Below are 27,172 nucleotides of genomic sequence, written 5' to 3'. Positions count from 1 at the left end.
GTGTACATAGGCATGCTGCTTCTGCTACTGATGGTAACATAGAGCTATCAAGCCATTTAACCTTCTCCATGAATTTGTCTAATCCCCTTTTAAAGCCATCCAAATTGGTGGCCATCAATTTGTGGCTGGTGTAGATTATGGCTGGTGCGGTAGTGAATTCCATATGTAGTTTAACTATGCATTGTGTAAAGAAATTTTTGTGAACCACCCAGAGAGCTTCAACTATTGGGCAGTATAAAAGTGCAATCAATCAATCAATGTACTTCCTTTTATCTCTCCTGAATCTCCACTAATAAGGATCATAGATGATCCCAGGTTCTAGTACTATGAGGGAGAAAAATGTCTTCTTATCCACATTCTCTGCACCATGCATAATTTGCATCATGTCTCCCTTTACTCACCTTTGTTCCAAGCTAAAAATCCCAGTTGGTGTAACCTTCCCTCATAGAGGAGATGCTCCAGCCCCTTGATCCTTTGAGTTCCCATTTTCTGCACTTTTTCCAGCTCTACAATTTCTTGGTTTAGGAAGGGTGACCATATGAAGAGGACAGGGCTCCTGTATCTTTAACAGTTGTATTGAAAAATGAATTTCTGCAGGTGTCATTCATACTGTATATATGGAGAACCTGGTGAAATTCCCTCTTCATCACAACAGTTAAAGCTGCAGGTGCCCTGCCCTCTTTTAAAATGGTCACTCTAGTATAGCTCCTGCACTTTAACTGTTGTTATGAGGAGGGAATTTCACCAGGTTCTCCATATATACAAATGTCACCTGCTCAAATTCTCTTTTCTATGCAACTGTTAACGATACAGAAGCCCTGTCCTGCTTTTCATATGGTCACCCTAGGTTTAGGTGTGGTGTGGGTAAGACTTTATTGTTAGTTTTTAAAAAAGAAGGAAATCTTAATGCATGGTTCAATTTTATCTTATGGTTTTCATCACAGTGAGTAGTTCGCTGGTCTTGCTGCATAACTGGAATGCACTTTATTATAAGACATATTGAGATTTTAAGTTCAAGGCCATATGCTTTAGAATAGCTCAGTAGAAATCAACTAACTCTGGTACAGGTAAGCGCTATGGGTTGTACCAATAGATTACCATGATATCTTTCCCTGGCTCAGCTTCTGGCTCCACACAATTCTTCCCCAGGAAAAAAATAATTGGAACACAACAGAACAGATTTTGCTTGCATAAAACCACATTGAATACTGGGGGATCGTTAGCACATCAAATAACCCTGTATACCTCAAGGGGAATTTCATATAGCAGCCTTTGCAGAGGTTCGCTGAACCATTTTTTCCTCTGCTTTTTCTTTTCCAGTTGATGTGAGAGCCTCCCAGCTGGGAGAGATCCAGTCTTGAGAGATCTGGAGTGCCCTGCTATGGCTGGGTCTAGCTCTGCCCTGGGGCCAACTATGGAGCAAATTCATTTAGCAAAGTCAGCAGGCAGGCAAAAGGTCAAGAGCACAGTATTCTCAGTCCAGCAAAAGGGCAGTTCAAAAGCAGGATCTTACCATGGGGCCAGTGTTCAGAAGCAAAAAAAGAACAGTCACGGAAGCAAGTTTTCCAGTACTAGAAGCTGAAACAAGGATGTTGTTCCACAAGCTAGCAGGTCTCAACTGAAGGCCTATATAGCCAAGCCTCCCAGCTCACACTCTGGTACAGCTGCAAGCCATTAGTCTAAGCCTCAGAGCCTCCCTCTGTCTGGCACTGGCATTTTCTTGGGATGGGCAGTTGCTTACCCGCTGCCTCTGACACCATGGGTGAGGCACATTCCTCCATGGGTTCCTGAGGGTCCACACTGATGAAGCGCCTGGGGTAGCTTACCTGCACTTGCTGGAGGAGCCTGGTGAAGGTCCACATGGAAGGTCCACATGGGCATAATCTGCTCCAGCCATTTATTCCAGAATAATATTGAGGTCATCCCTACCATGCCACATGACATTCACCTACTCCTGCGGTGATCTAGGGATGACCCCCTTGGTTATTCAGGAATATCGCTGAGTGCTTTTGCCACAGTTTTTACAGCTCTTCATCTGAAGAGTCATCGTGGTCTGGAACTGGACCAGGCATGACATTGTTTGTCCACGTCTACAGCCACCTTTGCCCTGGCCACAGAATCCAACCAGCTTTAGCTTCCTCTGAGATTCTTCTTCCTTTTCCCTATCACTGTTGTTCTGGTTGTATATATACAATTAGGCTATCATCTATTACAATGTACTATAAAGTTTTATTTTTAACATCAAAAATGTCAAGTATAATTAAACAAACATAATTAATGGCAAATCCGAGCAAAATGAAATATAAACACACAAAAAGTCACTTTATGCTTTTATAAACACAGGTGCAAGCCAAAGTACAATGATATGCCAGTAACATACAGTCCATAAACAAATTGTGAAGGGATTAAGAGACACCTACAGGAAAAGTAACCCAGTCAAAGTTTAGTTATTGCTCAGAAAGGAAGTCTCTAGCTGTTAAATTTAACAAAACATTATTTAAAAGTCTCTGCACATCTTTATAAATACAGTGGCAAACCAAAATACAATGGTATATCAGTAACATACAAATCAGAGACAGAATGTTGACCAAGTTGGCATCTATAACCTCAAGATTCAAGTCATTGAATCCATAGTGTGGGTGGCTGACAGAGATGGAAACACAAGGGTCCCCTTTGTCCTTTAACTTATCCCAACAGTCCCAGCAAGGCATATGCACAACTCTATCCCACATGCAAATGAGCTCCTTCATGACAGGGCATGTTTTCCCTGTTCCCCCCACTGGGTGGTGTATACTCATTTCCCTACCGCTTTACATGTGTGATTGTGGCAGTTATAATTTTGTGGAGTGTTGGGAGGCATGTTATGGGTCTGTAGTTAGCTGGGTTTGGGGTGTCTGGGGGTTTTGGTTTAATGTAGGTTTGTTCTATGATGGTATTGATCTGTTGAGCGAGGTATTTGTGTGTTGATGTAAGCTGTTTGTACCAGAAATTTTGAATTTGGTCCAGGCCGGGTGCTTTCCAGTTGTGTGTCCTTTGTATTGTTTCCTTCAGTTCTTCCAGGGTTATTGTATACTCTGTTTGCTGTTGTAATTGTCTCTGTCTTTCTTCTTGTTGTCTTATCCAGCTTGTACTTTTTTTGTGTTGTACTGGTTCTGACCAGATATTTTTCCAGACTGTGGTTATTTCTTCTTTAGTTGGTGGTGTAATGTTGTTTTCTTTTTTCTTGCTTATTCTTTGATATAATAATTTCTCGTTTCTTTTAAAGAGAGCGTTTGGGGCTTTTCATTCATTTGATTCTTTGTATCTTCCTAACCTGGTGGTCTGGACTGCAAGTTTTTGTTTCAGTGTGTCGAGAACTACTATTGCTGTTTCTTTATGGTTTGCTATGATGTCTAGGCTATTTTTGAGGATATTTTTCAAGTGATTTCCATTTATGTATTGTTGTGTCATTCCTCCTATTTCCTTTCATAGCTTTTCAAAAAAAATTTCAATTCTGATTTGCCATTTTGGTTTGGTTTCTATTATTATTATTATTATTATTATTATTATTATTATTATTATTATTTACATTTATATCCCACCTTTCTTCCATCATGCTACATGCAATTCCCAGGTAGTCTCCCATCCAAGTATGGACCAGACCCAGATCTGCCAAGCTTCAGCAATATGGCTTCCTCATGTGTCCTTCTCTGATTGGAGCAGCTCCCCCACTCCTCAGTTTGGTGGCAAAGTTTGAATTGATAGGGCAAATCCCCAGAACATTGGCAACAGAAAGTGTGCTACAGTTTGTAAAATTATTCGGTCACATAATTTGGTTGTTCTTGGTGCAGAACATGTTTTGAATCCCTTCTAAACTATGCACAGAATGGGAAGTTCTAGCAGATGCAGCTTCTCTCGTCACTGCAATGGCATGATGAGAAAAGCTTCTTCTGGCAAAGGGCTCAGTTATGTGCAAGAGGAAGCACAAGAACCTGCCCAGGATTGAATTTCTCAACAACAGTACTCGGAGCAGATCCGGGAGAAATGATGCCATTAAAAGTGCTTCCAGATGGAGGGCTCCTAGCACTACCAATCAAAAGGGAATTATGCAGCTATTCCATCTTTCCCTACTTAAAGAGTCTCTCTTTTTTTTTTTTTTTTTTTGATGAGATGAAAGATGGAAGAAGTGGGAAAGCACAAGAGGGTTACAAATGGGTGGTGTCCACATCTGGACACTCACACCTGGGAAAACTCTGAGAATAAGCCAGGGCTATTGCACAGTAGAAGTCATGTCTGGAAGCCCTCTGAAACCCATGGTTTGACACAGTGGGGAGCTCAGGGTGCACAAACTCTTTCCTACTTATGCGCTCCTGAATGCATCATTGTGCCACCAATGGCCTATTCTGAAAAAAGTCTGATCGCCATACTGCATGCAAGGATTGTGCTTGATATGCGAGGAATGTATTAGTGGACCCATTGTTTGGTATTCCATTTATCTTTCTTTCTTTCTTTTTTTAGTGCGCAAAAAATGCCGACAAAAAGACAGTGATGTTTTCAAAGTGAGAGCATGAGGAGAGAGACAACCTTGGTCCATGAGTTACATCAGTATGCTAATTCATTTCTTGGGAATCCTTTGCTCATGGCAGCATCTCTCTCTCTCTCTCTCTCTCTCTCTCTCTCTCTCTCTCTCTCTCTCTCTCTGTGTGTGTGTGTGTGTGTGTGTGTGTGTGTGTGTGTGTGTGTGTTTTAAAAAGTTCTGGGGTTCTGCCTCCAATCTGCGTAATCTGATGGGGTAAGCATGTTCCTTTCAGCACTTCGTAATAATGAATATAACCCTGGAGACTAGAAAGAAGGTTCTGCTGCAAAATAGCTTTCAAAAATGGGATTGCACTATGCACTTTAATTTTTCATCCATGGAAAGCTTCAGGTTAATGATTCATATAGAGTAAGGGAACTTTACTGCAGATGTTGAATTTTAGAAGAGCTAATGAGCCTTGGGCTCCTGTATTTATACAATTGCTCCTCCACAGGCCTAGCCAGGTGCAAGGTATTTGCTTTTGTTTTGTTAGACTTAACTAACTAGTCTTTCATTAAAAGTGCTGGTTTACATATAAATATTTTTCAGGAATACAAATATCTGTGACACTTTGCACTAACAGCCTTGCAAAATATTTCAGCAAAAGTATTTAAAGGGGTGTTTTGTTTTGTTTTAAAAGCGGGTAAAAAGTTTCTGATACCCCAGTCTAAAGAAATGAATGGAATTTGTGAAAAGTTGTGATTTTATTAATTCCAGTGGGTATGTTTCATGAAATGTTCGTGGCAGATTGTACCCTGTGCCTCCTAATTATATCCCCACAATTTATAGTTCAGTTAGACATTTCCAGGTGACTATGCCTAAGGGTTCTCTACGCTGAAGCAAAAATCCCGCAACCTTACTGGGGCTTCTTCTTCTGCACGATTCTGGAAATATTACTGCATTTTAAGCAAGTTTTTCAAAATGGTGGAATAAAGCTTAAATATAATGGGAGAGGCACCAGAGTTTGGTGATGTCGTGAAAAGGACTTGCAAACTTCTGTGAGTGACTGGCCGCGAGTGCATGATAATAGCTTCTGTGCATGATAAAAGCTTGCATCTGTGCATCCTTTGTTTATTTTGATTGATTTGATTTATACCCCATCCTCCCTCACAAAGAGCCCAGGACAGCTAACAACCTATATAAAACACGGTATAACACATAAACAACATTAAAATCATTACTCTACAATCCCAAGTATATAATAAAATATAATAAATCCATCAATACAATCTATCAGTCAGTCAATCAATCAATCAAAAAACCAATAGTCTTGGGGGGAATCCGCACGTCGTTCTGAGATCGCTTCTAAGCGACCCCAGAGCGGCGTGAAAGCGAGCGTGTAACTTGCCTTTTGAAGAGCCGACGAAGAGACGTCCTTCGCGGCGGCGGCGCTGCCACCCAACTCCCTCCTCGCCGGCTGGGACGGAGCGCTTGGGGGAAGAAGGCGGGGTGGAGAGCTTCTTCCGCTCTCAACCCCGCCTTCTTCAGCCGAGCTCTCCTCGCCGCTCAGCGAGGAGGTCTGCGGGCGGCGGCGGCGGCGGGGGCAGTGAGAAGGACGTCTCTTCGTCGGCTCTTCAAAAGGCAAGTTACACGCACACTTTCACACCGCTCTGGGGTCGCTTAGAAGCGATCTCGGAACGACGTGCGGATTCCCCCTAGTCCTATGTACATATGTTTACTGAGAAGTGCCATTGAATTGAATGGAGCTACCTTGTTCTCTTTGCTAGCTTAAGTTGCAGTTCCATGCACACTTGGGGCTTGTCCATATGACTTGTTTACCCAGACCTAAATGCACATATTCATGTTTCAGGACACATGATGCAGCTGTCCATTCGCTGTAGCACCAGCGTTAACGCAATAATGCGCATATTCGCATTTGTAATTTACCGTGACTTTTGGATCACGTCTGAGTTTGCATCGCATTATGGTTATGTTCTTTGGAGGAGTTAAATCACATTTTGACATGTGGGCGGAGCTTTGAGGGTAGGACAACATGATTGGCCAATTTCCCGATTTCCCACCCATTGGCTGCTTCATTCCTTCGCACCGTTTTTAGTTTGACTTCTCTGATTCTGCGGAGCTGCACAGAGACAGCTTATTAAAACAAATAGAGGGAATGGGCATCCTCCTCTGCTGCCTCATTCCTTCCCCCCCCACACACTCCTGGTTTGTCTGTTATATGAAGCTGCGGAGCTTCGCACATAAAATTTATAGCTTCCATTGTTTCTACTCCGTAGCATCGTATATGCGCATGTGCACATTTATAACGGCACTATAAAAAAATTCAGGAAATAAATCACTGTTGCTGCTGCAGTGTGACACTCTTTAACTAGATTCAAATCAACAAAAATTCGGGTTTATATTTAATGAGAAGCAATTCCATTGATTTCAGTGGGGCTTACTTCCAAGAAAGCATGCATAGGATTAGAGCTGTGCATAAATGGCCTTTTGAAAATCTGTGTTCTATTTGTGGACAGAGAACTTGACAGGGTAGGGGAAAGCATTTCACCACATTTATCCAGGGAGAAGAGAAGTTCAGGGAGGCAGGGGCTCACCATCAGCAGAGCCCATAGCACAGTTTCTTTCTTTAAAATTGTGTTGTTGTTGTTGTTGTTGTTGTTTTGCTATCTCTGCAAGTGGCAGCTGTAGCAACAGTGTTGGCAGCCTAGCCACCATTTTGCATCCTCCATAATGCCCCAGGTGTAGTATCATTCAAGGGCATTGCAAGAGCAGGGGAAATAGCAGCCATCACACACAGAAATATTGGAGAAAATTCTGCAAAGTGACCTTCTTTTTCTATGGGGAAAAAGAGAGGGAGGAGGGAGAGGGAGAGAGAAAATGTGCTCAGAAGAAAATGTATTCTGGTATTTCTTGGCTCAGCTCTATATAGAGTTGAAGCTCTGGTTTGTGCCCCTTCCACCCTTTGTTTTTAAATTGTAACATCCTAGGCAACCCAGTACCCATTACTATAACTTCCATCATCTTTGACCACTGGTCATGTTGGGAGTTGTAGTGCAAAACATACAGGGGGCGCCAGTTTGACTACCCCTGGCAAGGAGAATTATTCTTTTATTCATTTCTAAAATGTGGTGAGATGCCAGGAGAGGCATGATGAAAGAGTCAATCATGTGTTGATGGAAGCTGTTTGAAGCAACATTTTCTGAGTGAAGCATAATTAACTTTATTCATTTGCGAGACCACAATCACTTCATTTTCAAAAGACATTCACCCTGCTATCCTGGGCAGCTTCCAGCTTAGACAATTATGTTCTTTCTGCAGTGGTTAAAAGTCCCTAGATCATGTATTCCTCATCCCTCCATTTCCTAAGTCTGATGAATAGCGCTGCTAGCACTATTACATGGTTGTCGAATTCCAACCCAGAGGTCCTTGAATTTTCGTTATAAATGAAGTGTGGATGGTTTGTAATTTTGTAAAGCACTCTGGAGCTTGTGAGTGGCACTGTGCAGACTGATACATTGCCGTGTTTGATGTTATGCACTCAACTTAGCGGGAGGATGAGAAAATATAAAGGTGAGGAACAGAATTGCTAAACAGAAGTACCTATGATGTTTGCAACCATCCTTCATACTGGAATGGTTTAGCTGACAGATCATTCCTGGGGTTTATTTACACAATGACATGCAGGCCTGCCTTCTTGGAAATGAGTGTATTGGGGTGGTAGCCATTTTATGAATGGGCAGCCCCTTTGGCAGCCATTTTGTGAAAACACTCATGACACTCTGCCAAAATGTCAGATGTGCCCACTGACCAAAAATGGTTGGGGACCTCCATTCTAGAGTTTAATTCCATTCTCTGAAGCTCAGGGCCTGTTTATACAATTGACAGAACCAAGCAGCTGAATGGTTGCAATGGTGGTCATTCCATCAGACTGTAGAAAATGGCATGAAGGGAAGTATCAGTTCTGCCAAGAAGTCACCTCTGTCAGGCTCCTCTCTCCATCAACTGTCACCTGGCAGCAGGCATCCCATCACACTGCAGCAGAGAAAGAAAGAGAGAGGGCAAGTGATATGCACTGAAATACAGATTTTGCAGAGCTTAGCATGAATTTTCAGCAGGTCAGCAGAGAATGACAGAGAGGTATGTCCTGAACAGTTATGGAATAGAATAGGGTGACCAACTGTCAGGATTTCCCTGGATTTGTCCTAGTTTTTGTTCTTTCCATGGTGTCAGGGGGGATTTTCTATAATTTTCAATAATGTCCTGGAATGACACACCTTCCCCTTTAAGGCTGCCATTAGCATGGCAGGAGGGAATGACATGCTTTCTTGAGGCACATCATTCCCCCACCCCGAGCTCCAATTGAGGTCTTAAAGGGGAAAGTGGGTCATTCCTGGACATTATAGAAAAGGCCCCAATTGGAGTGGATGGTGGTGGTGCAGAATGAAATCCTTTCCCCTCCTCCACTCCAATCGGGTTCTTTAAGGTGGCGGGGGAATAACGTACTTTCTGCAGGACTCAGAAAGCTGCTTCCCCACACACACACTAGGTGTCCTCTTTTTTGGTTTCCCAAATATGGTCACCCTAGAATAGAATCCACCATCTTCATTACACCTACATATACAGATATATGAAGGTAGGGTGACCATATGAAAAGGAGGACAGGGCTCCTATATCCGGTCAGTCTAGTATAGCTCTTGCTGCTTTAACTGTAGTGATAAAGAGGAAATTTCACCAGGTGCTGTATGCATACAAATGACACCTACTGAAATTCACTTCTCTATAAAACTGTCCTCCTTTTCATATGGCCACCCTGTATGCAGGGCCAGTGCCAGGCTTGAGTGGGTGATTGTGTATACCTCAGAATACCATATATTGGAGGCAAACAACTGGAGACAAACATCACCTTTGTGCCCCGTTTTTGGGCTTCTTAAGGCATCTGCCTGGTTGCTGCTTGAAACAGAATGCATGACTTGGTGGACTTTAATCAGATCCAGGGGCATTGTTAGGCTGGGGCCCATGGGATCCCAGTCTCAAATCTATTTCCCAGGGTCCCAGATCTAGTTAACTCTTACCTCCCTACATGGCATTGTCAGAACTAGAAAATTAATTCAGGGGTAATCCCCTGAATTGCCTTTGGCTGCTCTTGGATTAGCACTCTGACAAATTTTTGAAACTCCATTTAGGAACAAAAGTTGCTATTTTTATGTGTGTGAAAAGGGCTCATGAAAAAAGCTACCAGCCTCTCTCTCTCTCTCTCTCTCTTTGCATATTTTTCCGCACTATCTCAAATTAATTGTAACTGAATAGGAACTACTGATTTGGATTGATCTGGGGTGGGGTATTTATTGAGGTGATTGGGATAAGAAATTAATTGAGCAGATTTGCCTTCTGTGAAATTTAAATAAATCCTATTATTTCCAAATTTGAATATAAATATTAACATATGCAGATTTTATTCAGATCTGTGTCCTATCAGCCATGACCCCAGATTTTTTAGCTGCCTAGCAACACCTCTCGGATCATCTAGAAAAGTCTTAGTGATCTAATTTACCCACCACAGTGAATAGTGGATAATGACGATGAAGAAGAAGAAGAAGAAGAAGAAGAAGAAGAAGAAGAAGAAGAAGAAGAAGAAGAAGAAGAAGAAGAAGAAGAAGAATCAATGGATAAGCCCAGCCTTCCAAAGATGTTCCTTCTTTCTCTTTTGGATTTGCAAACTTCTGCTGGCTTCTAAAGTTTCAGCAGTGGGAAAATGTGAACATTTAACCCAACCCGAGATTAGGGATTGCTGCAGACTCTTAATAAGGGGAAGGACACAAAACTGCTGATCTGCTGCTGCTGCCCTTTCTTCATTTGTAATCTTGGTGTCTCTGATCCATTATACAACGGACCTTTACAAATATGCTGGCCTTGCTCAATGCAACGTTGGCCGAGGTGAAACCAATGATAGATTATGTGCATAACCTCTGAGGCATTCTTTCAAAGTAGTACATAACCTATTACTGGAAGAGGAGCCAGGTATAAAGTTGCGGCAAATTCATGAAACAATGGATTAAAAAATTAAAAAACAACAACAGCGGAGCAATAAAATGGCAAAGAACGTAGGGAGAGAATGTGAAGATGAATGATGAGGAAAGTGTTGCCATTTATCAATGGAATTAGCTGTAGGATAGTGGCACGCAGAGTCCCAGTCTGTATTAGAAGCCACGGTGCTAAAATATTATGCAAATACACATCGTCCCCAATGATTTGTAACTGTCTCTTTCTTCGGGGAGTTCAGCACGGCATTTTAGCCTCACAAAAAAACAAAAATCTTGAGAGACAGCTAATCCTCCTTCACCAAGCAGGGATTTGAACCTGGATTTCCCATACTCAGGGCCATTAGTCTAATCTCAGTATTGTCACATTGGCCACCCCAGAGGTGACCAATGTGATCCATTTGCTGGCCTGTTTACCATGCTGTTCAGGTGCTCACTGTGGATGGGAAACAGTTCTTTTGGTTCATTATCTTTAAACCAGAATTAGACAGGATAGCCTTTTAAACAGAAGATGCCTTCAAACAGAGGATGGTCCTCTGGCGACCTTTCAAATTGAGGACTGTCCTCATTTTTACTGGGAAGTCTGAAAGGAAAATGGAACTGTGCTCACCAAGATCAATTCCAGAGCTACACACAAATTGGAAACCTCCCTTATCAGATGGATGTAGTTACATTTTCATTTTAGGCCTTCCTAGTAAATGTGGACAAGGTGGACCCACGGCGAACATCCCCATCCCCAGTGTGCTTACAGTTATCAGATGACTGAATAGGGTACATGTCTTGCACACATACCTAAGACAAGCAAATGCATATTACTTCTTTCTCTGAGGTAGAGTTGGGCCTTAGCTAGACCTAAGGTTTATCCCGGGATCATCCCGGGATCATCCCTGCCTGCTCCCAGGGTATCCTGTGTGTCATTTACATGAACAGGATGATCCCAGGATAAACCTTAGTCAGCTGAGCCCCCTCGTCCCCTATGTCAATGCTGATTGATATACTAACTTTTTTTCTTTCTAAACCATCATTTTATTTTGCAAGTAAGTTGTTATATTTTGTAAAGGTACCGTTGTTGCTTAGTCGCTGCTGTGGCATGTGTTTGTTCAAACATTTTCACTTCAGCTAGCAGGGCTGTTATGATGAAATCACATTTTCCCAACACTAAGCTGCAATGGTTGTTTAGCTGGAAATTCCTATTTTACACAGAGAGAGAGAGAGAGAGAGAGAGAGAGATACAGTCCAGCTAACCTATTACAATGAGTGCTGCACTGAAGGTGATTCTGAAAGTGTCGCAGGCGCCTATTATAGTGAGGCAGGTGGCTACTAGGAGGAGGGCCTTCTCCGCTGTGGCACCCCGGTTGTGGAACGAGCTCCCCAGAGAGGTCCGCCTGGCGCCTACACTGTACTCCTTTCGTCGCCAGCTGAAGATCTTTTTATTCTCTCAGTATTTTAACACTTAATTTTAACTTAAATTTAAATTTTACTGTTTTAACTCTGTATTTTAATCTTATATCAGTTTTGCTGTGTGGTTTTATCCTGGTTGCGCTTTTTATACTGTATTTCGTAATTGTGTTTTTAACCTGTTGGGTGTTTTATTGTGGTTTTAATTTTTGTGAACCACCCAGAGAGCTTCATCTATTGGGCGGTATAAAAATCTAATAAATAAATAAATAAATAAATAAATTATAACATCTTGTGGAATCACTGTGATGAGTGATGGAATACCATTTTACGACCTTTTAAAAATGCTCTTATATATTTTATTTCTTTACAATAAATAAATAAATATATCTCTAAAGGTTGAGTGATCCCTGCCATGCCACGCAAGTGTCGAATGCTTGTAAAACCCAATAATAATAATAATAATAATAATAATAATAATAATAATAGGGAAACATCAGCTATATTGCCATTTCCCTCACCCTCAGGTTCAGCGTTCCCCCCCCCCTTTGGTCTTTCTTTCCTCTTCTAAATGTTGTTTGGAGGGAGGGCCCAGCTGCCGGAAACCCCACACTTTTGCTGCAATGTTGTGATTAGCCATCACCTCCCAAAAGCAGTAAAAGTGTGGGTTTTAGTTTATCATGGTGGCAACCCACTGCCCTATAGGCAGCCCCTTGGTCTACAATTATCTCTCATTTTATTTAAAGCTAGAATACAACCTGATGTTTACAGAAAGTTGTCCACCCGTCTGTTGCACTTTCTTTCATAGGGGAGGAGCTTCCTTGAACATCTAGAGCCTGTCTTGATGAGGGGTTTGCCCTAGAGTGGATTTGGGGTGGCAGCAGGTCATCTATAAGATGCAGCTGCCATCCTGAAGCCATCCAGGGGCAAACCCCCTAAATTCCACTTTTAAAAAGTTACTCCACTTACTCCGACTTTTTTTAAGTGGAGTCGTGCCGCAGCCGATGGCGCCCCCTGCTTGGTCGCCATCAGCTGGAGGAGGGCCAATTTACGTGCTACGCAGCCCTCTCTTCCTCACCTTCTGGCTGCCCCATTGCTTCCCTCATTTATTTATTTATTTTGCTTGTTTTGTTTTTTAATCTGTAGAGCCAGAGGGGAAGGAAGAGAGGGATGTGTGGTGCCCAAACTGGCTCTCCTCCCTCTGACCTCCCTCTGGCTGCCCCGTTCCTCCCTGCCCCCATTTTTTAAAAATCCTTAGATGGGGTGGGGGAGAGGAAAGGGGCAGCCAGAGGGAGGTCAGAGGGAGGAGAGCCAGCTGCCCCATTCCTCCCCCACCCCCAGTGCTCGGCATGGCAGGGGCAGCAACTCTGCATTGGCACTCCTTCCCATGAAGATGCTGATAAGGAGCACCATTGCATGACTCTGAGGCCACGTGGCACTGTCAAGATGGGGCCACAGTTTGGCATCAAAATACCACATTAGAATCAAAAGATGCTACTGTGGATAGAAACCTAAAGGCACAGTCCTATGCATATTTAGACAGAAGAAAAACCCTACAGCTACAGTTGTAGGACTTTTTTTCAATCTAAACATTCATAGGACTGTGCCCCAAATATATATATATATATATATATATATATATATATATATATATATATTCTTTTGGAATTTGCTGTTTCATCTGAGAAGAATATCAGATAAAGGATACTACATTTTTAAATGTGTTAAGATTATCTCATGAAATGCAGGACAAGTGGTCACGCTGATCAACAATTATAACAGTTGTTTGTCTTCCAGAAACAATTAGAGAAATTAAAATTTAATGGCCAGATAAGTTCCAAAGTCCATATTTGGAAATGGTTCCTAATGAATTTTAGATGAACAAGGGCTAATTAATGACTGTACTCTGGATAAGTTACATAGGATTTAGGCATCACACACAAAAGTTGTACTTTCAAAAATAGCCAGCATATTATTTCCCAAGTGTATATTGTATTCCTGAATCACAACAGTTAAAGATGCAGGAGCCCTGCCCAAAGTGACCAGATACAAAAGAAGGCAGGGCTCCTGCAGCTTTAACTGTTGTGATGAAGAGGGAATTTCACCAGCTGCTGCATGCATACAAATGACACCTGCTGAAATTCCCTTTCCTAGGGCCCTTCCACACGTCGTTCTCGGAGCGCATGTATTCGACCCCAGTGCACCCCGAGAATGAGCGTGTAACTTACCTGTAAAAGAAACGACGAAGAGACGACGCCGGCGCCACTGCCGCCCAGCTTCCTGCTCCTCCGCCCAGGACGGAGAGCTGTTTTTGAAGAAGGCGGGGGAGAGAGCTTCTTCCGCTCTCTCCCACGAGAGAAAGAGAGAGAGAAGGCAGGGCGAGAAGGGGAGCATTGGACGAGGGTGGGGGGGAGTTGGCAGTGGCGCCCCGGGGCAGCGCAGTAGGGTTGACCACGCGGGATAACCATGGGGGGGGCATGGCGAGGTGAGCCCAGGCGAAAGGCTCTTTGCGAGGCGAGCGCTGCTTGCGTCCCACGGCTGCTGGTAGCAATCTCTCTCCCTGCCTCCCTCCCCTCTCTCTCTCCACCCCCCCCCCCGCTTCCCCAAGTGTCGAGGGAGAGACGACACATGGGGCCCGTGTGTGTGTGTTAATCGCCTTTGCAAACAGGCTCAGGCAGGCGCTGCTGCCGCCGCCACCCTCCCCCCTCTCGCCTCGAGCTGTGTGGAAATGATTCATCCCTCCCGCAACTGACAGGGACTTTGATGTTGTGAGTGTGCCAGAGGGCAAGAGAAGCCCCCCCCCCGCAACTTGGCTTCGCTTTTGGAGGTGCCTCGCAAAGCAGAGGGAGGAAGAGGTTCTTTTGCGTCTATCGTTTTCAGGGTGCCCTGGGGTCGCATAAATGCGCTCTGGGGACGACGTGTGGAAGAGCCCCTATACAACTGTTAAAGGTACAGGAGCCCTGTCCTCATTTCCATATGGACACCCTAGATTACTGAATGTGCTCTACATGGGAATGCCTTTGAAGATAGTTCAGAAACCACAACTATCTTTAAAGATAGCTTACTTGAGAATTTGTAGGAGATAAGCTGTCATAATGTGAAATCTACATTATAATAGTTGTACTAGACTAGTAGCCAGTGAATATCTGGGTCCAATTTAAGGTGCTAGTACTGGCCTTTAAAGCCCTAAACAGTTTGGGTCCAGGTTTCTCAAGGGACCACCTTCACCCATTCCAACCTGCCAACATTCTGAGTTCAGCATTGGAAACCCTACTTGTGTGCCTGCCTGTAAGAACGATTAGGCTGGTGGGCACAACTGATAGGGCCTTTTCAGTAGTGTCCCACTGCTTGTGGAACTCTTTTACAATGAATGTCCACTAGGTGCCATCATTACAGGTCTTCAACCAGGCTCTAAAGTCATCTATTTATCTTCATTTACAACTGAGCTAGATCTTACTGGTATTGTTGTGTATATGGCGCCACCTGATTATTTTATCTTTTAATTTTGATTTTCATTGTTTATTATGTCAGTGAGGGAGAGAGGAGGCATAATTCCTTACTCTAAGTTGTAAGTCTATTTGCTTACTAGTCCTCAGTGCTGTAAGTAGAGGAAAAAATTTACAGTGAAAAGCTTACTGCACTTACTTGTGAATTCCTGTAGTTATGGAGGCTATGGAAGAAGGTCGGTTTATGTGTCCCTTCTGGGGGACCGATACACCGGGTCCCTCTTGAGCACTATAGAAAGTTGAAGTAGAGAGGGCAGGAAGCAAAAATTGGGGGCATCAAATTAAGTGAGCAGTAGCACCTTCTCCAAAGGCTAAGCCACCATTGGATCCAACCCATTTTTCTAATGATTTTGTTGACAATACTGCTAACATCTTCCTCTTGCAGTTTTCTTTTTTTCCTGTATTGAAAAAAATACCAATCAATGCATATGTGCCAACTGAGACTCTATTCCAACAGGTTTCAACAACCAATTTTAGTTTTTCATGCCATCTAAGCTATTCATCTAAGCATCTCCACTTCATTTGCATATGCCAGGGCAGATCATAGAATCATGGCCATCGAGTCCAACCCCCTGCTCAATGCAGGAATCCACCCTAAAGCATACCTCACAGGTGGTTGTCCAGCTGCCTCTTGAATGCCTCTAGGGTGGGAGAGCCCACAACCTCCCTAGGTAACTGGTTCCATTGTCGTACTGCTCTAACAGTCAGGAAGTTTTTCCTGATGTCCAGCCAGAATCTGGCTTCCTCAGCTTATATGACTTTGAATCGCCTTTGTCAATTATGTTTTGTGTAAGCCTGAAGGCTAGCAGTGAAGCACATTCCAAGGAGGGGTGTTTACTTAAGTCACAAAACTGTACACACAATTTAATTTGCAAGTGACCATAAACCTCTCCAGACCTGCCCCATCGGCACTTGTCTGCTCTAAGATTATTAGATTTTTCTTCCTCTTGTCTGTGTGAGACCGTGATCTTTCATTGTGCATTTAGAGTGTGTGGAAACAACAGTCAGCTAGCTAAGAAATGTGGCTGATTATTTTATCAATTTATGTAATTTATTACCCACTTTTCATCATAAAATAATCCCATGGTGGGGTTACCACCAATAAAACATAATAAAATCATACAACATCAACCAAAGGGCAATGAAACAGGGGAGAACAGTAATACAGATAAATAACAGTTGACGAGATGCAGAAGAAGAAAAATGCCCAAAGCCTGGGTGAACAGATAGTTCTTTAGTTGGCATAGAAAACTTGTCAGATTTATGCTGACCATATATTTGCCAGCGGGGTGGGAGTGGGGGAGTTCCGCAGTTGGGCTGACTATACTGAGAACACCCTCCCTCTGGTTGCTATGGATTTAACTCCTGGCAAATATGGCATTGCCAGGAGAGCATCCCCACTCAATCTCAATATCTGGGCAGGCACATAAAAGAGAAGACGTTCCAGCAGGTATCTAGGTCCCAGGCTGTGTAGGACTTTATATGTCAACCCAAACACCTTGAGCCTGGCTTGGTAGCTTATTGGCAGCTAATGCAACTGCTTCAGAGCTGGTGTAACATGCTCCCTGAGATGGGTAACTGCTTCCTGCTCCATCTGACTAGCTTGTTTCCTAAACTTGAATGGGTGTGTCTAAAATTCACCAGATCAAGAGAGAATACAATGGCTTCGAAGGACAGACTCGACTCAGTGATAGATTTATGAATCCATCTGAGTGTTCTGAGCATCAAGAATGAATATAGATGGGTTATGGTCCCAGAAACTGCTCTCAAGCCATGTAACCAAATCCGCCACTGACACTAGTAAACCCCCAGAAGAAGATATTTCTGCTAAGCTTAACTACATGCTGCTTCCAGCGTTTGACCAACCTACCGGTGGCATCTCCCTTCACTTCTAAGAATACATTCTATTATTGATAGTTATCTCACAACACACACACAGCTCATCTCGTCTGTTGTTGAACACTTACAGTCAGCATATACAGTTAATTAGGAATAGAACTCCTATGAAATATAATGAATTCTGATCAACAATCCACGTTACATCCAAGCAATGTGGCAGTCTAGAAACCTGGGCTGCTTGTTAACATGGTGGCTTTGACACACACAGTTTACAAAACAGTATGGGCATGGGGTAGGAAACTGACCGTGGGAACGCCAGTTCCTGTGGAGAAAGTAATGCCAACAGATGCTCATATATAAAAAGGATGTGCACAATGGAGGCTGAAGCCTTTTTGATATTGTTACCTGGTGATGTTACCACTGCACTTTCTGGCATGGTGAGTAGTCAAGGGTCTTCCAGGAGATGCAAACTTTCCATCTCTAGAGGAACTGGAGTGTTCATATGTCCGCTAAACCTTTCCAAAAATGTCAATGCCTGTTGCTTTGTCTACATCAGCACTATGACAAACTTTGAAAGTAGTCATGGCTTATCTGTAGTGCCATTAAAGTTTTTCTCAGCTGCAAAAGAAGATGAAGAACCTAATCTAAGAGAGGAAGAAGGAAATATTGCAGCTGATGAAGTGCATTAGATGTAGCAATGGTTAATTGGAGTGCTTTCATGAGTAAAGCATGCTTTGTCTTCAGCACTTTTTGGAACTTGCTTCTTTGGGTTTGGGAGAAAGTGGCTAAGAAGTGGGGCTTCCTTTCTCCATCAGGTTCCAAGTAATGAGTCCTGAGATCCACCTGCCCTCAAGCCCACAATTTCCCCCAAATTATCAAGTGGGAGGGATTGGAATAGGGATGCCAGGAGCCATGGGAAATGTAGTTCCCATAGTTCTTGGTTGGCCTAGTTACTCTTGTGTGACAGCAAGTAAGGCCACCAAGAACTGCAGGAATATTATTCCCATGGTTCTTGGCAGACTGGACATTGTGCTGGAGCATGTCACCATGGTGTTTAGGGCCTAGCATAAATACAAAAGTTCCCATTTTGGGATTCCCTTTTTAGAGATCCACCACATCAGTAATTATATCAATAAATAAGCTAGATCCTAAGTCTCTCCCCCACCCCGAACCACAGGTACAAGTTCTGTGCACATACTGGGCTTTTATATACTTCACTTTTAGAACTTCAGGTTTCATAGATTGAGAGCTATAACTGGCCTTTCCTTCACCTTGGATTTTTCCCAGGATCACCTTTGGATCATCCCTGTGCATCTAAATGACACACAGGGGGATCCTGGGAGCAGACAGGGATGATCCCTCCATTTCCCCAGGATAACCAAGGCCTTGGTTATGCCAGTATTACCTGCAGTCCCGGGACGATCCTGAGGTCTGCGGGTGGTGTGGGCACCCATCCCAGCTTCTTCCATTCTCCCCGTGAGTAGCAGGGGTCAGCAGAGGGAAGGAGCCTGGCCAGGGGGAGTCCAGCAACATCAAGGGTGGGGAGGAGTGAGAGGGGCCTTTTTAAAAACAACCAAAAAACCCCTTACTTTTTTGCTGGAGCACAACTGTGCTCCCGGCTCCTGTTGTTGTTGTTGTTTTAAAAATTGTGGGCGCAACAGTTGTGACATCCCTCTTCCCTTCTGGGATGTTGCACTTCGGTTTGGACACCCTAGGATGATCCATGCTTCTCGCCTGCCCAAGGACCTCCACTTCCCTTACTCGGCTTCGTCCTTTTTCTTCTGCTGCCCCTTACGCCTGGAACGCTCTTCCAGAACACTTGAGAACTACAAACTCAATCACTGCTTTTAAAACTCAGCTAAAAACTTTTCTTTTCCCTATAGCCTTCAAATATTGAGTTTGTTCTGACTCTATACTGTTAGCTTCACCCTACCCGGTGCCTGTTTACACTTCCCTGTGCCTGTTTGCATTCTCCTTCCCTCTTTATTGTTTACTACAACTTATTAGATTGTAAGCCTATGCGGCAGGGTCTTGCTATTTACTGTGTTATCTGTACAGCACCATGTACATTGATGGTGCTATATAAATAAATAATAATAAGAAGAAGAAGCAGGTAAGTCCAGGATCATGCCCCCCTCCCCAAAGGCCCTTAGATATAGAAAGGGACACTGTCACAGAGCCCCACAGATTTTAAAGAGAGAGAGAGAGAGAGAGATCCATAGCCTACATCTAAGGATATTTACTCAGAAGTATGTCCCCATTGAGTTCAATGAGACTTACTCCCAGGTATGTGTGCACAGAATTGCTGCCTTAGCCACGATGAAAGCCTGAAAAAGCAAGCACCACCATACCATTTTAGATTTCAGTTAACTTGCTCTTCATTTGTGATTTGGCCATCAGACGGTTTGTAGCAATCAGATAAGCAGGTCAGGGATGCACATTATCCAAGAGAAAAAGGAACTTTGGGATGATGCACAGAGCCTAGAGTTTGAACAATACAACACGTGAGGACTTACTTCTATACATTTCCTCTCACAAACCTTATTTAAAAGTGCACTGCTTGAGTCTAAAATTTATCTTAATATATTCAGATTATTTTCTTTCTTTCTTTTTAATTATGACTGCCATTTTGTAGGATGTCTGCTGTATTATATACAGCACAATTTAACACATTAGTAATACTGCATTGCTCTCTGGAAATCATGTTTATTATGGAAACATGACAGCGTCCTAATTAAACTAGCTCTAAAACATTGTAACAATAAAAATAGGTGCTCTGCAAATTTAATATATCATGCAGGGATTCTGAAAGTAATGGAATACTTACTAGCTTTCAAAAGTCTACACTTAGACTGGGGAACATGGGCGAGAAGGTGCTATTGCGCTTGTGTTCTGCTTGTGGGTCCTTGGCCGACAGCTAGTTGGCCATTGTGTGAACACCATGCTGGACTAGATGAACCCTTGTTTTCTCTTGTTTTCTTGTTTTAGACCCATCCAATAAATTGCCAAAGCTGCAACTTTGTGATCCAGTTCACACTTCCAGGAACTGAACACAGACCCAAATGCAAGAAGTGGTTTGAAGTCCATAAATTTCCAATTTAGCAATGCAATTAGTGCAACAACAACAACAATGCATTCGAAAAATGTGTACCTTTGGAAAATGCACACAACCATGCTTTATTCCATGGGAGAAAAAACATACATTTCAAAAAGGCGCACAGTTGATGCATACATTTGGGGAAACGTGCATCCATGAATTTTCATGCCACCGCCACCCCCCACCAAAGTTCAGAATCCAATATGGACACAAGGTGGAATGAGTTTTAAGGTGAAATTTGGAAAGCCTAGACCAGCCCAAGAGTCGCACTAGGCTAGGTTCTCCTATGTAAGTGACGTAGGCATGTGTGTCAGGATGAAATGGGTTTCCAGCTTCTGCTGGGTGTATTGCGGCAGCTGCCTTCATTAATATCAGCTGGACTGAAGATTAGTTTCAGTTCCATCCTTTACCATTTGATGCAGTAGGTTCAAAGACAAAGCAGCCCTAGAGGGTTGAAAAAGGAATTTACATTGGTACTGATGGAAGGAATGTAAAAATGTACACCATTCTGTACAGATCAAATTGCCTTACTGTAGTAGAGTCTCTCTCTCTCTGTCTCTCTCTCTGTCCACTTACTTTGATGTAAGAGTGATCATTATGGAGGGGAAGGTTATGTACAATTAATTAAAAGGAAACATCAGTGGAACCGAATGCAATATTGCTCCTGTGAGTTGAAACACTCATGATGTATTGGGGTCTAAATTACCACTATTTTACTGGTTTTGCCTTTGACACTCATTGGCTTACATGAATGCCCAAGGGACAAAAGGGACATAAATTCTCTCTGTATGCAGCAAATATTGTAAGGGAGTTTTTGAGCTTTTTAAAAAACAAAAAACAAAACTGGAGATAGTGTATAAGAAAAGCTTTCACACTCCTCTGAGTTAATACATCAACAGCTAACTACAAAGACTTTTCAAAAGCTTAATATTAGAGATGGGTTTGCAAATAAGAATAAAAAACCCAACCAAAATGCCAATCAAATTAATGATACCGAAAGGACTGAAGCAGGAATCTGTACCGTAGGTTTCACTAGAACAGTGGATGGTTTTCCAACTTAAATTAGGTGCAATCTCTTGTGCATGGAGAGGCTTTAAAAAAATCCAGAAAACATACATTTTTCAAACGTAAAAGGCTTACGCACTTAGGGTGAAATCCAATGTCATCAGGCTTCCTTGAATGGAATGGGACTTTTCCTGCCTCTAGTTTCCCCTGCAGCCTTCTTCCAAAGCAGAATTTGAGGGTTTGCAGGGGACTACAGTCAGGGGCTGGAGGCTGGAGGCTTCGATGTCCGTGGGGTGGTGAATCCTCCCCAGGTTTTGGTCAGATCTACACTACTGCTTTAAAGCACTTTATAACAGTTTTGACAACTGTATCTGGAGTGTGTCCTGGGCCCCAACAGTGGTCAAAACTGCTATAAAACGCTTTAAAGCAGTAGTGTAGATCCTGCCCCAGTTAAACTCTAAAGGAGCTATCCAAGCTCACAGCCACCAGCCTCCACTGACTACAATCACCCTTCTCCATTCCACTGACAGAAGCCGTTCCATCCACAGGAAGGGTTGATTGGTCACCACCAGCAGCCATTCCAGCAGGCCGTAACAGAAGGAGAGGAGAAGGGGAAGCTGGGCCATTCCACCAGCTCTGTTGGAAGATAATAAGCTCCATCACACCAGGGGGGGGGGGACACACTCCCTACCATCATTTCTCCACCCATGTTTTCATTCCTCAGTTACTTCCTCTATCAAAAGAGGAAGTACACAATGAGCATGGGGCCCATTGAGTCCACTGTTCTAATGGCGCTGCTTCTCCTGCACACAGCAGGAGATAGCAGCAATTCCGTGTTTAAAAATACATCGGACTTAACCAGTTTTTGGGTTTTTTTGTCATGAAAGGAAGGCCAGAAGGGGCAGAAGGCACATGGGAGGCAGACAACGTCATGTGAGGGACCTGAGCAAACTCCGTGAGTGCCCAGTAACAAACGTGCAATGAAATGCTCGTCAGATGGAGCTCAATATTTCCCCCCCTCATCCTTCCCATTCCTGTTTCCTTGTGTGACATGTATTTTTACATTGTATGCCTGTGGGCAGGGACTGTCTTGTTTAATTGATCATATGTAAGCAGCCCCAGGACACTTTTTGGCTGGAGAAGAGGATATTAATACGATAGATAGATAGATAGATAGATAGATAGATAGATAGATACAACCTTTCAAGTATTTTCCCCTTTGATAGCCCGAGGATCATGTCAGAAACCATCCCCATTCCTTGTCCAGGTTTAGAACCTGTGTACGGATTGACTCTTCCCTTGTGTTCGGAACAGTGGAGATGGCAACAGGGAAACCACGTTGATGAGGATCTTAGTCATGATAGTAGTGAAAAGCTCTTGACTGTTCTGGAATTTCTTAGATCCTATAGCTACTGATCATCAGCTATGAGATTTCTGAAGTGTGTAACCACGAAGCTTTTGCCATGAGATTTCCTGTAATAAAGAGGTCTTACTGGTTTGGGTGTCCCGTATCAGTTTGCCAGAATGTGTGCTTTCCTGAGGGACTGGGAAACCTAACACAACCCTTACTGAGGCTGCATCTAAACATGAAGCGAAATTACATGGGAATGAGCTGGTAGAGTCCTGAGGGAGAATATACTCTACCACTTCAGACTGCAGGTAAAGAATGCCATATTTGAATATATTCAATATATATTCCTTGCTACTAGAATTACTGACCGTGGTCTCTATGGTGAAAAGAATAACACAGAAGAAAGACACACACTAGTTCAGGGGCTAGCCGTAGTGAACTGGAACAAAAACATAACAAGAAGCATCTGGTGTTGAATGTAGCCATGGCGATTCTGCAATTAAAGGGAAATAGCTTGCGTGTTGAGGCTGTAAATATCAGAATGCTCCAACCTATTTATCATACCACATTGTAGTCCTATGCCAAGCTGGCTGAGCTTTGTAGGCTTGAAATGGTAACAAGATGTGTGTCAGAGAATCCATTCACTTTGGAGAAGCGTTGGGGGGAAAGGCGTCCTTCCCAGCCGGCGTGGCCATTGGCAGTGCCTTTTAAAACATTTGTAAAAGGGAGCACTGATAATCTTTTGAATTAAATCAGGCATGGGATCTTGATCTAGGCGTTCTAGTTTCTTGCTTTACACTGCAACCCTAAACACTCGAAGTATGTGGTGGAACTAATCTTCCACGAGCTGCATGGACGTTCATGCCTTTAATCTTGCGTAAATGAGGCCATTACAGATGCCATTTACGCAAGGTAGGAGATACACAATTTCCGTAGCCTCCATTGTGCACAACAATGGCGGCTCCAGACCAGGGTGGACAGCTGCCGGGTGCTCGTTGGACTGTAGGGTGCCTGATGTGGGGTCCTGCGAATGCACCACAGCCTAGCACGCTCGGTCTGGTGAGGCAGACATGGGGGAGTCTTTCAAACTGAGCTCTGTCCTCTGTAAAGGAGGACATATGGCCACTCTAATAGATGGTGGAATCTGCTGGGCTGCAATTTGTCCTGCGTTGCTCCTTTTGCCTATAAAAGCACCATTTTGGAAGGAGCTCATTCCTTCTTGTCAACAACTTGGTGAAAGTCACAGTACAAGGTCCTCGTTCATTCCTCTGCTTCACTGTAGTTTAACTATGGATCAATACTTATGTTCTGTACGAAATCATTCATTTCTCAGGGGTTTCATTTAGGGACACAGTAAATGAGCTCTGGAAATCTAGAAAGGTGCTGAACTTGCACTAGTAGTGGTAGTAATTCTGGTGATGGCAGCAATTTGTCCATTTCACAGTATTCCATTAACTAGATTCCTCAAATGGATTGGGGAGGAGACAGAAAGAGCACTACAATGAACATCATCTCCAGAGAAGCTTCAGATGGTCAAGCCTGTGGATGGGGAACAATTTTGTAGTTGTTGTTGTTATTTATTTATTTATTTTATTACATTTATATACCACCCCACAGCTGAAGCTCTCTGGGCGGTTTACAACAATTAAAAATAGTAAACATTAAAAGTATACAAAATTTAAAAAACATAAAAACAGTATAAAACAGTATCCATTTAAAAACAACAATTTTTAAATGTTGTTGTTGTTGTTGTCGTCATTGTCATTGTTGTTGTTTCACACTTCCTAAATTCACATTTATTTTTCAATTAAAAGAGTACAATTGACAAAACAGTCGTAAATATTCTCATCGTGTTTCAGATCAAGCGTGTGATTTCTACAAACATAAATTTGTGGAAGGCTGATGTGCTCTGTAGCCGAAAGGGCAGGAGGGATTGGCTAGTCCAGAAACACAGTGGCTGGGCCTCTGGAGGACTTGCCCTTGTATCCCTAGGAGCAGACCAGAGGACAGAAGTTCTCCCTCTGGTCTGCCTGTATTAACTCTGTCTCCTCCCTCCCAGTGGACTACAAGGAGGGCAGAGTCACAAGCTTTGGCCTGCAACATATCCTCCTTCCAGACTACATGTCCTTGTGTCCCCCAATGGTGCACTCCATGTAATCAGGAGTCCAAGCCTTTATTCAAGAGGGCTTATTTTCAGGTAAGTTTGCAGCTGTAATCAACTCTGGCCAGTGTGAACATGGAAGGGGAAGGGGAAGGTCCATTCTTTGTAACATCCTCTCAGCTTCCATGAGCCCCCATTTCAGACAGTATAATAATAACAATTGAAAACTGGAAATGCATTCGTATAAAAACAAAAACAGAAGTGCCAGGTTTTTGGCACTTCCTGCTCCACCCCCCTCCCCACACAATTTCAGGCATTTGATGCTTTTATAAACTTGACCACAAAGCTATGGGGCTCCATTATATAAAGTTGGCGTAGGAAGCGAGTGGAATTTAAAATGTAAAATGTCCACTAATGTTTTTATTTCCACTAGATTTGAAGAGTCAGCAAAAGCTAATTTACACTGATAAATTCCTAGCTGGTGCTGCAAGTGGCTCCAGGGAGCATGGCTATAAATTAACATGGTTAAGTGGACAGTTCCTTTTGTGCTTGAAACAAACAGTGCTGTGGTACATAACGGATTTGTGGTGAGTATGCTAATTGAGCTGTCTACAGGGCCTCGAAAGATACTGAAAAAGGAAAAGATTTAATATGCAGCTGATAGCCCCAAGGTTAAAAATAAAGAAGAGTAAATTAGATGTATATGACTCTATTACTGTTTGAAATCCATAAAACAATGTCAGCGGTGTAGTTGGTTGCGCGTTGGGCAGTTGTGAGCTGTGTGCTTCTGGTTGCCATCCTATGCACAGCGCACACTGAACCAGTAATAAGCCCTATTGAACATGGTGGAACTTACATCTGAATAAACATGCATAGGATCATGTTCCACCACAACTTTATGCCCAGTTTAAACATGCACCTACGTTTATTTCATTTTTTAGTTATTTATTACATTTATGTCCCACCTTCTTTCCATCATGGAACTCAAGGTGGCTAGATGCGATTCCCAGGTGGCCTCCCCTCCAAGCACTGACCAGGCCCAGACCTGCTCAGCGTCAGCAAGGTGGCACCCTCGTGTGCCTTCAGACCATGCCCTGGAAATTTATCCACATGGAACAGGCTGGCTACTTCTGAATCAACAAAAAAACAGGGCAGTGGCTTGCGTAACATTTATACATGCTAATTTATATGGATAGATGCATATAAATTAGTACCAATTCTTATAATTTAATTAGAAATACAATTCATCCAACCGTGCTGTGGAAGACTCCAACCAAGGGAACTGTGTGCCTGCCTGCCTGCCGTGCTAATAGTTGATGAGGGACCATTCTTGGAGTTCACTGTCTTTAAACTGGAAATGGACAGGCCAGCCTTTCAAATAAAGGATACCTTCAAATAGGCCACCATGGTTAACTAAACAGGATCAAGGTGATCCTTTAATAAACTTTCCACTGTTACAAATGATGACATTTTGTAAATCTGGTCTATTATGCCCCCCACCCCCAGCGGAAGGGTTGAAACAAGCAGATACAGACGATCTGTAATGACATCTCACAACTAAGCCGCCGCCCACTTGAAAGTGGATGGCTTTGACTGGAGCAGTAGCCCTGAGTGAGGGAGACTTTAACCCTTTCCCCATCCTAAAGTGCTTCCCCTGTAAACATATTAGACCTGCTGTAGAAAAGAGACAAGTAACTGTATTGTGCCTGCATCACACACACACATACCAACTCCAGTGGGTCTGATAGCAGTTTGGAGGGCTGGGTTGATTCAGGTCAAGGAAATAGTATGCATAGGCTTCCCCTCTGCAGTTGTCACACTCAATGCATGGCGATCCAAGGAGGAGTGCATGGTAAATGGGGCCAGGAGACAACCTCCTGCTCCCTGTCCTCATCTTTTGCCCAGTCCCAGTACAACACTCTAACCACTATACCACAATGCTAAACCATGCTGCTTAACCGCAAAATGGTTAATGGAATGCATTAAGGTTAACCATTTTGTGGTTAAGCAGCATGGTTTAGTGTGTTGTCTGAACAGGGCCATAGTGTGGTATGCCCTTCTTACACTCACCAAATACCTGTGCTTCTCCACCATCACCACCTGCACCAACTTCCTAACATATGCCAATACAAGCCAAGGTGCCTTCATGGCTGGGTTGATGTGCTTCATAGTGAGTTTTCTACATCTTTGTTCCTCCATTAATATGAATGACTGTACATTGTTTTTTACTAGAAGCCACGACCCCACTTCAAGTTTATTAAAGCCTACACAAGCCACTGCCATGAACATGTTTTAACAGGCAATAATAACACTTTCATGAA

Source organism: Elgaria multicarinata, chromosome 5, assembly GCF_023053635.1.
Source record: "Elgaria multicarinata webbii isolate HBS135686 ecotype San Diego chromosome 5, rElgMul1.1.pri, whole genome shotgun sequence".
Lineage (NCBI taxonomy): Eukaryota > Metazoa > Chordata > Lepidosauria > Squamata > Anguidae > Elgaria > Elgaria multicarinata.
Note: the sequence above shows the minus strand (reverse complement) of the source record.